Genomic DNA, 11,605 nt, shown 5'->3' on the forward strand with positions numbered 1-11,605 from the left:
AAAGCTTCCACATCTTTCCTAAAGTGAGGCGACCAGAACTGCACACAGTACTCCAAATGTGGCCTAACCAAAGTCCTGTACAGCTGCAACATCACTTCACGACTTTTGAATTCAATCCCTCTGCTAATGAACGCTAATACACCATAGGCCTTCTTACAAGCTCTATCCACCTGAGTGGCAACTTTCAAAGATCTATGTACATAGACCCCAAGATCCCTCTGTTCCTCCACCTGACTAAGAACCCTACCATTAACCCTGTATTCCGCATTCTTATTTGTTCTTCCAAAATGGACAACCTCACACTTGGCAGGGTTGAACTCCATCTGCCATTCCTCAGCCCAGCTCTGCATCATATCTAAGTCCCTTTGCAGCCGACAACAGCCCTCCTCACTGTCCACAACTCCACCAATCTTCGTATCATCTGCAAATTTACTGACCCACCCTTCGACTCCCTCATCCAAGTCATTAATAAAAATTACAAACAGCAGAGGACCCAGAACTGATCCCTGCGGAACTCCACTTGTAACTGGGCTCCAGGCTGAATATTTACCATCTACCACCACTCTCTGACTTCGACCGGTTAGCCAGTTTTCTATCCAATTGGCCAAATTTCCCTCTATCCCATGCCTCCTGACTTTACGCATAAGCCTACCATGGGGAACCTTATCAAATGCCTTACTAAATCCATGTACACTACATCCACTGCTCTACCCTCATCCACATGCTTGGTCACCTCCTCAAAGAATTCAATAAGACTTGTAAGGCAAGACCTACCCTTCACAAATCCGTGCTGGCTGTCCCTAATCAAGCAGTGTCTTTCCAGATACTCATAAATCCTATCCCTCAGTTCCCTTTCCACTACTTTGCCTACCACAGAAGTAAGACTATTCCCGGGGTTATCCCTATTCCCTTTTTTGAACAGGGGCACAACATTCGCTACTCTCCAGTCCCCTGGTACCACCCCCGTTGACAGTGAAGACGAAAAGATCATTGCCAACGGTACTGCAATTTCCTCTCTTGCTTCCCACATAATCCTAGGATATATCCCGTCAGGCCCAGGGGACTTGTCTATCCTCAAGTTGTTCAAAATGTCCAACACAATCTTTCCTAACAAGTATCTCCTCTAGCTTACCAGTCCGTTTCACACTCTCCTCTTCAACAATACAGTCCCTCTCGTTCGTAAATACTGAAGAAAAGTACTCATTCAAGGCCTCTCCTATCTCTTCCGACTCAATACACAATCTTCCACTACTGTCCTTGATCGGACCTACCCTCGTTCTCGTCATTCTCATGTTTCTCACATACGCATAAAATGCCTTGGGGTTATCCTTGATCCTATCCGCCAAGGATTTTTCATGCCCTCTCTTAGCTCTCCTAATCCCTTTCTTCAGGTCCCTTCTGGCTATCCTGTATCCCTCCACTGCTCTGTCTGAACCCTGTTTCCTCAACCTTATGTAAGCCTCCTTCTTCCTCTCACACGACCATTTCTTTCCTGCCTGATCACAACTTGGATCACAAATTTGGATAAGGCTACCAGGCTCAAGTGGCATGACCTCAAATGGCAGTGTCCTAGGGAAGGATGTCACCCACCCCACTTTGCATCACTTTTCAACCACAATCTCCAGGTCCCTACTGAAGAACCATGGTGCATCTTCTTTTTTATCAACATGTTCAGATTCCTTCTTTGAGTAATCAGGGCAGCCTCGGAGTGCCAGTTCCCACCTGGGTGCACATCGATCTTTCAAAAATGGTGTGGGTGCAGGATAGATGTCCATTCAGTGGCTATCCATTGAGTGGTGAGTTATTTTGGGAACGGATATGATAAGACATGGCTGGAATCAGACATGATTGGCTCAACAGGGGTGGTGTAGGTCATTTTAACCTGACTGCAAATCCTCTTGCAAGGATGCTTCCCTTGAAGAAGTTCTTCTCCTCTCCACAAGAATCGCAGTGAGTCTCTCTCTCTCTCACTACAACTCCCCAGTCATCTCCTCTGCCCTGAAACTCTTCCTACCTGCCAATCTTCCTTCCCACCTATCCGCTCCACCCTCCTCTCCGACCAATCACCTTCATCCTCACCTCCATTCACTTATTGGACTCTTGGCTAACTTATCCTCAGCCCCAACCCCCTTTCATTTATCTCTCCACTCCGGAGGCTCCTTGCCTTCATTCCTAATGAAGGGCTTTTGCCCGAAACCTCGATTTTCCTGCCCCTCGGATGCTGCCTGGCCTGCTGTGCTTTTCCAGCGCCACTCTAATCTAGACATTAATGCAGTGAGTTTGGTAAGATACAGTGAGACAACTTTTTCAGCCCTGTGGCAGAAATCCCTCCAAAACAAAACTTATCGCAACTTGGACTTACCCAAAAAATGGTAGGATTCAGTCTAGTAAGTTTTATCAGGATTGTACGTAATACATTCCTTCATCAAGTTTTAGGCTGCACTAAAATATTTTGTGAAGTGTACACTGTATTAATTATCCATTAATTATTAGCAGTTACTTGTTAATGAGAAATTGCTAATTAATTCATGTTTATTATAAATGACAAGACAGGTGATTGCAGAATTTGGGACCTTCAGGATGCCAATGGTCAAATATATCTGCAGTAAATGCTTGCAGTTACAGAACCTTCAGCTCAGAGTTATTGAGCTGGAGGCTGAGCTGCTGACACCGCAGTGTACGAGGTAGAGGAAACATTATGTGAGCATTTTATTCCAGGAGATGGTCACACCGCTTAGGCCAGGATCTGTTGATTTGGCTGGTGATCAGGAACAGGAGTGTGTGCCTGTAAGTGAGGCAGGTAGGAGGAGCCAGTGGTCAGGGTTGCAAGAGTCTCAGCCTTTGCAATTCTCCAACAGGTTTGAGGTTTCCTCAGCTTGAGAAAGAGAGCTGCAGGGTGGAGTAACTAACTGGCCCATGACACCTTGGTAGAGGATGGCTTTCAATTGGGGAGAGAAAAAAGCATGAAATCGGTAGTAGCGGACAGTATTGTGAGGGGGACTGATGCTGCAACAACAAATCCTGAGTCCAGAAGCTTGTGTTGTCTGCCTTGGATTGGTATATGTGCTCTGGGCTGGAGGAGAATTGGAAATAGGGAGGAGAATATCTAATGGTTAACCTCCACATCACTGCTCGGCAGAACTAACAAATTATTTAAAATGAAATCAGAAAATACTGCAGAAACTTAGCAGATCTGGGAGCATCTATGGAGAGAGAAGCTGAAGTAATGTTTTGGGCCCAACGACTCTTCTGCAGCTGAGAGAGTATGAGAATTCAGGTGCTAAATAAGAAAGGTAATTTTTTTTCTGGATTACTTGCTGAGTCCCATGGAAAGAGGCAATAATGATCCAAGAAGTGAATCTGTGACTTAAAAGTTGTGCAACAAATGGATTCTACATCAGCACCAATCCTGGAGAAAGTGAGTGGGTTAACAGCAGATAATATAGAAATGGTAGATATAACAAATACATATTTTGCTTCTGTTTTCACAATGGAAGATACAAAAAAATCTAGTAATACCTGTAAAAATGGAAGTTGAAGGAAAAGAGGAACTTGGTGGATTTGTAACCACTAAGGATACTCTAATGAATAAACTGATGAAGTGACAGTTTGTTAAGTCTCTGGGTTAGATGAACTTCATTGTAGAGTCCTAAAAGGGGTTGGTAATGAAGTAACAGATGTCTTGGTGTTAAATTTCCAAAATTCCCTAGAATCAGGAATTTTAAAGCCACTCTTTTCAGGAAGGGACTGTCAACTATAGTCCATTTAGCTTGACGTCTGTCATATTGATGGTATTAGAATAGGTTATTTAAGTGTTTGCAGCTACAAACCTAGAAAAAAAACTCAAGGTAATAGAAGAGTCAGCGTGGTTTCACCAAGGGGAATTCATGTTTAACCAATTTGGAATTCTTTGAATGAGTAACAAACGCTATGAATAAAGGAAAGCCTGGAGATAGTCTGTGTTTGGATTTCCAGAAGCTACTTGACAAGGGGCCACATCAATGTTTATTGCAGAAAATAAAAAGGGTAACCAATGAACATGGATAGAAGATTGGTTGGCTGGCAGAGAACAGATAGTGTCTTTGTTTGACTGGATGTAATGAGATTTGTCTGACAGGAGTCCCAACTTTATTCAATGTACATCATTGACTTAGGTGAGAGAAGTAAAGGCACGATAGCTAAATTCATAGTTGACACCGATGTTGGTAGGAAGGTATGTTGTGAGGAAAATAAAAGTTAGGTTGAGTGAATGTGTGAAAATCTGGGAAATACAGTGTGGAAAAATGTGAAGTTATTCACTTTGGCAGAAAGAATAAACAAACAGATTGTTACCTAAATGGAGAATGACTGCTGAATTCCATGGCTAATGGGATAATAATTCACTATGAGAGGAATTGAACATAAAAGTGAGTATGTTATCCATTAGTGAGACTATGTTTCAAATATTGTGCGCAGCTTTGGTCTCCTGATTTAAGGCAGGATGTAAATTGACAGTGGACTAGAGATGGTGTATTAGACTGAAAACGAGAAGGAGTAGTTTGTTTCAGAAAGATTATTTGGACAGACAGGGCTTGTTTACGTTGGAGTTGAGAAGAATGAATGGTATGACTTGATTGAAGTGTATCAGATCCTGAATGGTCTTGAGAAGTGTTTGTGAGAAGGATGTCTCCTCTTGTGGGTCAGTCCAGAACTAGGGGGCACTGTTTAGAGGGTAGTTTCATTTCAGCATAGAGATGAGGAGAGATTCTTCTCTCTCAGCTGGTTATTGGATTTTTGAATGCTCTGTCTCAGAAGGCAATGAACATCTTTGAATATTTATAATTTGTAAGATGGAGCAGATATTTGAATCAGGAGTTATCGGAAAAAGTGGAATTCAAAACAGATACAGAACAGCCTTACTGAATTGCAGAGCAGGCTCAAGATGCCAATAGGTCAACTTCTGCTCCTGATTTATGTGTCTTTCCATGTGTAAGTATATCCCACCCCTGCTGATGAAACAAACAAACTTATGATGCCTATTTTGAGTGTGTTGTCAGCCATCTATCCTTCTTACTGCACATTTGCAATCTGGTAACAGATGGCACCCCCCTTTCCAGCTCATACTCCCCCTGAGAGCGATTGTAGGCTCCACCTGAACACTATAACCCCCATCCTTCTGGTACCCTTCTGGGTTAGCAGTCCGTGACAACTCCATCAGCTTCCCATCTCCCATACAACTCTTATATTCACTTATTTCCCCTATTCTCACCCTTAGACCCTGGCACACCAGATTGTCACGCCTTTTATTAATGTCCCCTGTACCCCCATGCTCCCAATAAAGCAAGAGGTTTGTAAAAAAGACCCTCCTGCTGTATCCTGTGCCTTCCCATATTGTATCATATGCCATCCTTATGTAGAGTTTCCTTCTGCACCTATCTTATGCATAATGGCTCCAAACCCCACCTTCACCAACACAGCATGGAATGCCTCCTGTTAACCCCCTCCTCCTTGGTACTTGGTGCCCAAACCCCAGGTCTGACTGTGGCCCACCCCTACACTGATGCATGAGGAGAGCCGCTGGGGAGGATGGTCAAGCTCCCTGACTGATTCCTGTACAGCTCTTTGACTCTCTGACTTGCAATGCTTGGATTGGCTGGATCTCATATGACTGTGACCCAGCTCCAGGACTGGAAGGACATTTTCCCTGCACCTGCACTGAATGAAATGTTACATGAACTGTGGTCAATGCCTGGATTGAGATCGGATGGTTCCTTTGACTGAATATGGCCACATCCCCTAAAAGACCATCATTCCTCCTTCTCACTTTTGTAGCCTGAATTACTGCACCAATTAAGTTACCTCTGACCCGCAAGGACCTTTAACCTTAACTCACAAAGCCTCTGATGTCTGTTTGCTCACAGCTAAATGCACACCTCAGATCACTCTTACACCCACAGGCTGTGATGCAGTCTGTATGTGCTTTTGTGTTAGTAATTGCCCTTCTCCAGAGAGAGGCTAACTCTCTTGTTGCAATGCATCTCTTACTAGGTCTGAAATATCTTTATCATTCACTAAGTGTTCCTCCTCATTTTGGATTGCTGCAAGGGTTCCCTCTGTAGAATTCATAAACCTTCAACTCTTCCCTGCTGTTATCTGTGAACCATGAGCAGGAACCTAGAGTTGAGTCTAAAGACCCCACAGTGGTGCTCACTATGTGTTGTATGAGCAATCAAATCACATCCACACCATTGCCAAACATGTTTTATGAGTATTCCAGCTCACTTTGAAGTAAGCTGCTACTCATGGTGTCTCAGTCTTCTATATGTAGGAAACTACAAGGTCTGTTCAGTCTAGTGTGGTAAAGGAAAACCATTGCCTGGTCTAACTAGAAGAATTGTGGTCAGCAATTTACAAGTTTATTCCATGTCTTTTTTATTCATTCACTGGATGAGGGTGTCGATGGCTAGGCCAGAAGTTCTTGCCCATCCCAGAGGGCAGTTAACAATCAACCACATTGCTGTGGGTCTGGAGTCACATGTCGGTCAGACCAGGTAAGACTGGCAGTTCCCTTCCTTTAAGGGCATTTGTGAACCAGATGGGTTATTTTTCAATAGAAAATCCATGGTCACCATGAGACTCTTAATTCCAGATATTTATTGAATTAAAATTCCATCATCTGCCATGGCAGGATTCAAACCTGGATCCCAGAACATTACCTGAGTCTCTACATTAACAGCCCAGCAATAATACCATTAGGCCATAGCTTCTAGTTACAGAATACATTGTGGTTGACTCTTGACTACCCTCTGGGCAATTGGGAATGGGCAATAAATGCTGGCCACACCAGTGATGTTCATACCTCATGAATGAATAAAAAAACATTGATGTGATAGACATTTTACAGGGATTTTGACAAGGATCAGTTGTGCAGTCTCATTCATTTCAGATTTCTAAACTGTTCTGTCCATGTTTAATAATTTTTAAAGACCTGTATTAGATCACCCCTCAACATTCTTTCCTGGGAACCATAACCTCACAAATCTAATAACATTCCCGTAAAAAAACTTTTGTACTTTTCCAGTGCATCTATTTCATTAATAAAAAACATAATGTGCATATCATCACTCTGTCCTCCTTGTTATATTGAGAGTAAGTGGTTGTTTTAAATTGGATTTCATAAAGCTCAGTACAAACTCCCTTGCTGTTCATCATGTGTATCAATGGTTTTGATTTAAATATGGTGGTTTGAGAAGATTGCAGATGACACAAATCAACAATGTTGCTTCTGAGGAAGAAAGCTCTAGATTATAGGGTGATGTCAATGGATTGGTCAGATGATCAGAACATTGGCAAATGGAAAATCCAAAGAAGATTGAGGCAGGATTTAGAAAAGGCAAAAAAGGCAAGGTGGAAGAGTATTGAAAAATATAGAGAAATAGGGGTCTTGCAATACACATCCACAGATCTCTGAAGGTCAGGTAAAAAAAGGTAGTTATGATTAAAGTCCCTACAGTATAGAAACAGGTCATTTGGCCAACAAGTCCACATCGATCCTTCGAACGGTAACCCACCCAGATCCATTCTCCTACATTTACTCCTGACTAATGCACCTTACACAATGGTCAATTTAGTATGGCCAATTCACCAAACCTGCCCATCTTCAGATTGTTGGAGGAAACCCCACACGGAAAACATGCAAACTCCACTCAGACAGTGGCCGGAGATGGGAATCAAACACAGATCCCTGGTGCTGTGAAACAGCAGTGTTAACCACAGAACTACCATGCCACCCTATTTATAAAGGGTTAAGAGGAAATGTGGTGTTGCCTTTGGAACAAAGGAGGTTAGAGGAAGTTCATTTGAGTGGCATAAAGGGGATCTCTTCATTATCAGAGATAACCACTGAGAATAGATTTAAAATAATCTGTAAAAGTTGTGGGCAGCAGTTGATTAGAACTTTTTTGATTCAGAGAGCAGTGGTGGTCTGGAACTCATTATATGAAAGAGTGGTAAAGGGAAATACAATCATCTCATGTAAAAATAAACGTGAAACATCTTTATCTATGGGCTACAGATTAGGAACTGGAAAATTGAATTACGCTGAATAATTCCTCTTGCCAAAACAATCACAAAGAGTTGAATTACCTCCATCTGCACCATAGATTTTCTTTCTGGGCTGGAAATAGTGGTGGAGAAGTTGTCAACCTCTGTATGAATTTTAACAAAATTTCACAATTTTTTTGTACTCCAGATGGATGCTAAAGATTGAGCGTGAGAGCAGGGAAAATTTACAATTCTAGACATGAAGGCAGCATTATTTTTCTGAGTTGATAAAGTGTGGAGCTGGAAAAAGCACAGCAGGTCAAGCAGGATCAGAGGAGCAGGAGAGTCGATGTTTCAGGTCGGGACCTTTCATCAGTCCTGGTGAAAAGTCCGGACCTGAAATGTCGACTCTGCTGTTCTGATGCTGTTTGACCTGCTGTGCGTTTTCCAGTTCCACACTTTATTGACTCTGACTTGCCACCAACTGCAGTCCTCACTATCTCCAAGCATTATTCTTCTATCATGACATGCAGTCCAATAGTGCTGATTCTCAGAGCCCACAGAGAGATTTAATTAGGTAGGTTGCAAAATGTCAGTTTCCCAATAACAGGTTAAAATGCAGTGATAAATTTGATAGTGCATTGAAAATTACACCAGCCTCTGGTGGGTTAATTCTCAAAGTACATTTGTATGCCAGGAATACTCATTAACATAAAACAGTTTTTGATAAAGTATTCCCTTCAAGCTAAATTATAGTGCATGAGAATTTGGTTACATCTAGTTCACACTCAATATGCACCACTCTGCTTTTTGTCCAGTTGAAAGGTCAGCAGTTCTCCTTGTTAAACTCTATGATACAAAAGCGGCAAGCAGGAGAGTGGACTCTTGTGTGGGTTTAGGACTGGTAATAGTGATTCCGTTCTGAGTGAGGCTATGGATTTGGGCTGGGGCAAAGAGGAGTGAAGTCGGAAGGGCATGGTGCCCCCAAGGTGATGGGGGAAGGTGACAGTGGGTACAATCATTCAAGGTAAGAAAATGAGGAGCCCAAATGTGGTAGTATTGTTCAAATTAAATCCATCTCAGAGTGTTGGCTGACAGAGTCCTTACAGCACTTTGAGTTCACCTAAAACATTCCAATTTCTCCCCACTGAGACTGCTATCAGGCAATACCTTTACAATGCATTGGACTGAGTGTTAGCTGAGTCTGCATGTTCCACACATTAATTTAAATTGGAGTTCAACTTTGCCTTCCAAATTACTTTTTGACTCCCTCCTAATTGCTTTGTATTCTTTTTTATTCTGCACTCCCCTGCTGACCATGCACTTAAAGCCATTTCTCTGCTCACCCTCATTTCTTTCCAATTCATCAGCGTTTATATTTGTTGGTATTTAATTTGTTCTTTTTTTTAATCAAATTGTATTTTCTTGGATACTATTGACACTGTTTTAAATGTTTTTGATTGTAATTCTGCATCCTTGTTTGACAATGACATTGTCCATTTTATTTTCTGCTGCATTATCAAGCCTTTGGAATCAGCTGTCGCTAATCTATTGCCCCATATCATTGTTATGTTATGTCCTTAAATTACTGTCATAAGCCATATTGTATTTCAATCACTTTTTTCCACTGTTGCACTAGCATTACTTCTACCATTTGTTCTGAAATATTTCCAATTCTAAATCCAATAACAAATAATGCCTTGTTGGATTTTTTTATTTACCAAGTTAGAAAAGAGCCTTGTACATAAGTAAAAAAAATATTTTATATATTTTACCAACCCCTTCCAGAATCATAGAATCCCTACAGTATGGAAGCAGGCCATTCATCGCAAGTCCACACCAGCCCTCTGATGAGCATCCCGAGACCTACCCCCCTAACCTATCCCTGTAACCCTGCATTTCCCATGGCTAACCCACCGTTCCTGCACATTCCTGGACACCATGGGCAATGCAGCATGGCCAATCCACCAAACTGCACGTCTTTGGACTGTGGGAGGAAACCAGATCACCCAGAGGAAGCCTACACAGACACAGGGAAACGCACACTGACTGTCACCTGAGGGTAAGATCGAGTCTGAGGCCCTGGTGCCGCAAAGCAGCAGTACTAACCACTAAGTCACCATGCTGTTCTGGCTAATTAATTTGCAGCTAGCTAAATCCCCCACCATTATTATTCCGTTTTCTCTCATCGCCTTTATCAGTTTATGTACTTTTTCTTTCACACAACCCCCTTCCACTATTAACTATTCTGCAAATTCATTGTCATCTGTCCCTAAGCATCTGAATTCCACATCTGTCTTATTTTTAGGATTGACTTTCATCTCCTGTTCTAAGGGTCATTGAGATTGATGACTGAACCTACATGGTCTCCGTTGTTCAACTACTTGTAAAACTAATCCACAAAGTGAGAGCTGTACTTTGCAGTTCAATATTTTACACCCAATCAAATAATAGTGAATTCAAATTATTGTAATTTGGATAATATTGTCATTTGCAATACATTTTCTAAGCAGTTAAATAAAAAGAAATGAGAAACAATGATTCAAATGGAACAGTTGATTTATTTATTTTACACAGGCTGTTTAGCATCAAACTAGATACAGGTTATTAAACTGTTGTTCACAAACCAATAGATTACCAGAATGGACTTCCAGATAGTCTAATGTACATATACAACTATTTGCGCTACACCGATGGTCTTAACAGTACATTTTGAGTTGATCCCAACTCTTCCAGCACACAGAAATGACTGCAAATATACATTTTTCTGTACAGCATATTTGTGTATATCAGATGTCATGTCCAAATAAATAACTGCCTTGAAAGGGCACCGAAGCTCAAAGCTAGAAGGTATAACAAAGAATTTGGAATGTAGATTCAAAGAAGAAATATAACAAAGTAATTATCTTGGCTGATATAAAATCCAAAAACTTTGCTCATACAATTTCAGTTTTAGTCAATGACGGCAACAGAATTACACATATGTCATTGTGAAAAGCTGTCTATATCACAAATCTATTTGGAACAATATTTGTATTTAGTTCAGAGTAAAATAACATTGGGTTGAAAAGAGATGGAGATAAAGATCAAAGCTAATATGATGAAAAAATCCATAGCTGTCACAAAAAAAACATTCATAACAACTCCACCAGCTTCTATGGTCAACTGAAGACAACAGATGTTCTGTAGCAAGTCACATTATACAGTATACTAGGCTTTGGAATGCAGGAAATGATTGACAGATCCAATACATGGATTTATACTCAGTACTTATGCACTGACATTGGAATTGGAATTGTAACCTATGAATGTTAGTCTAACTCCACTCTCTCACCAGAGGGTCCTACTTCCGCTTTTCATGTTAGACCCACTTTACGTTCGATTCCGTTGTTTGCAGTTTCACAAATTACATTATGTTGTTGTCAACCACTGTGTTGCTAAACCATTGGCAATAATAAAACAAACAGGACCACCACACAGCAGCACTGATCTGTCACTAGAAGACACCCAAGTCATTCTGCACTTGTTCGTTCTGACAGGAATTTTAAAACTGCCACCTAATACAAAGTCAAATTTACAATGT

This window comes from Hemiscyllium ocellatum, chromosome 1, assembly GCF_020745735.1.
Source record: "Hemiscyllium ocellatum isolate sHemOce1 chromosome 1, sHemOce1.pat.X.cur, whole genome shotgun sequence".
Classification (NCBI taxonomy): Eukaryota; Metazoa; Chordata; class Chondrichthyes; order Orectolobiformes; family Hemiscylliidae; genus Hemiscyllium; species Hemiscyllium ocellatum.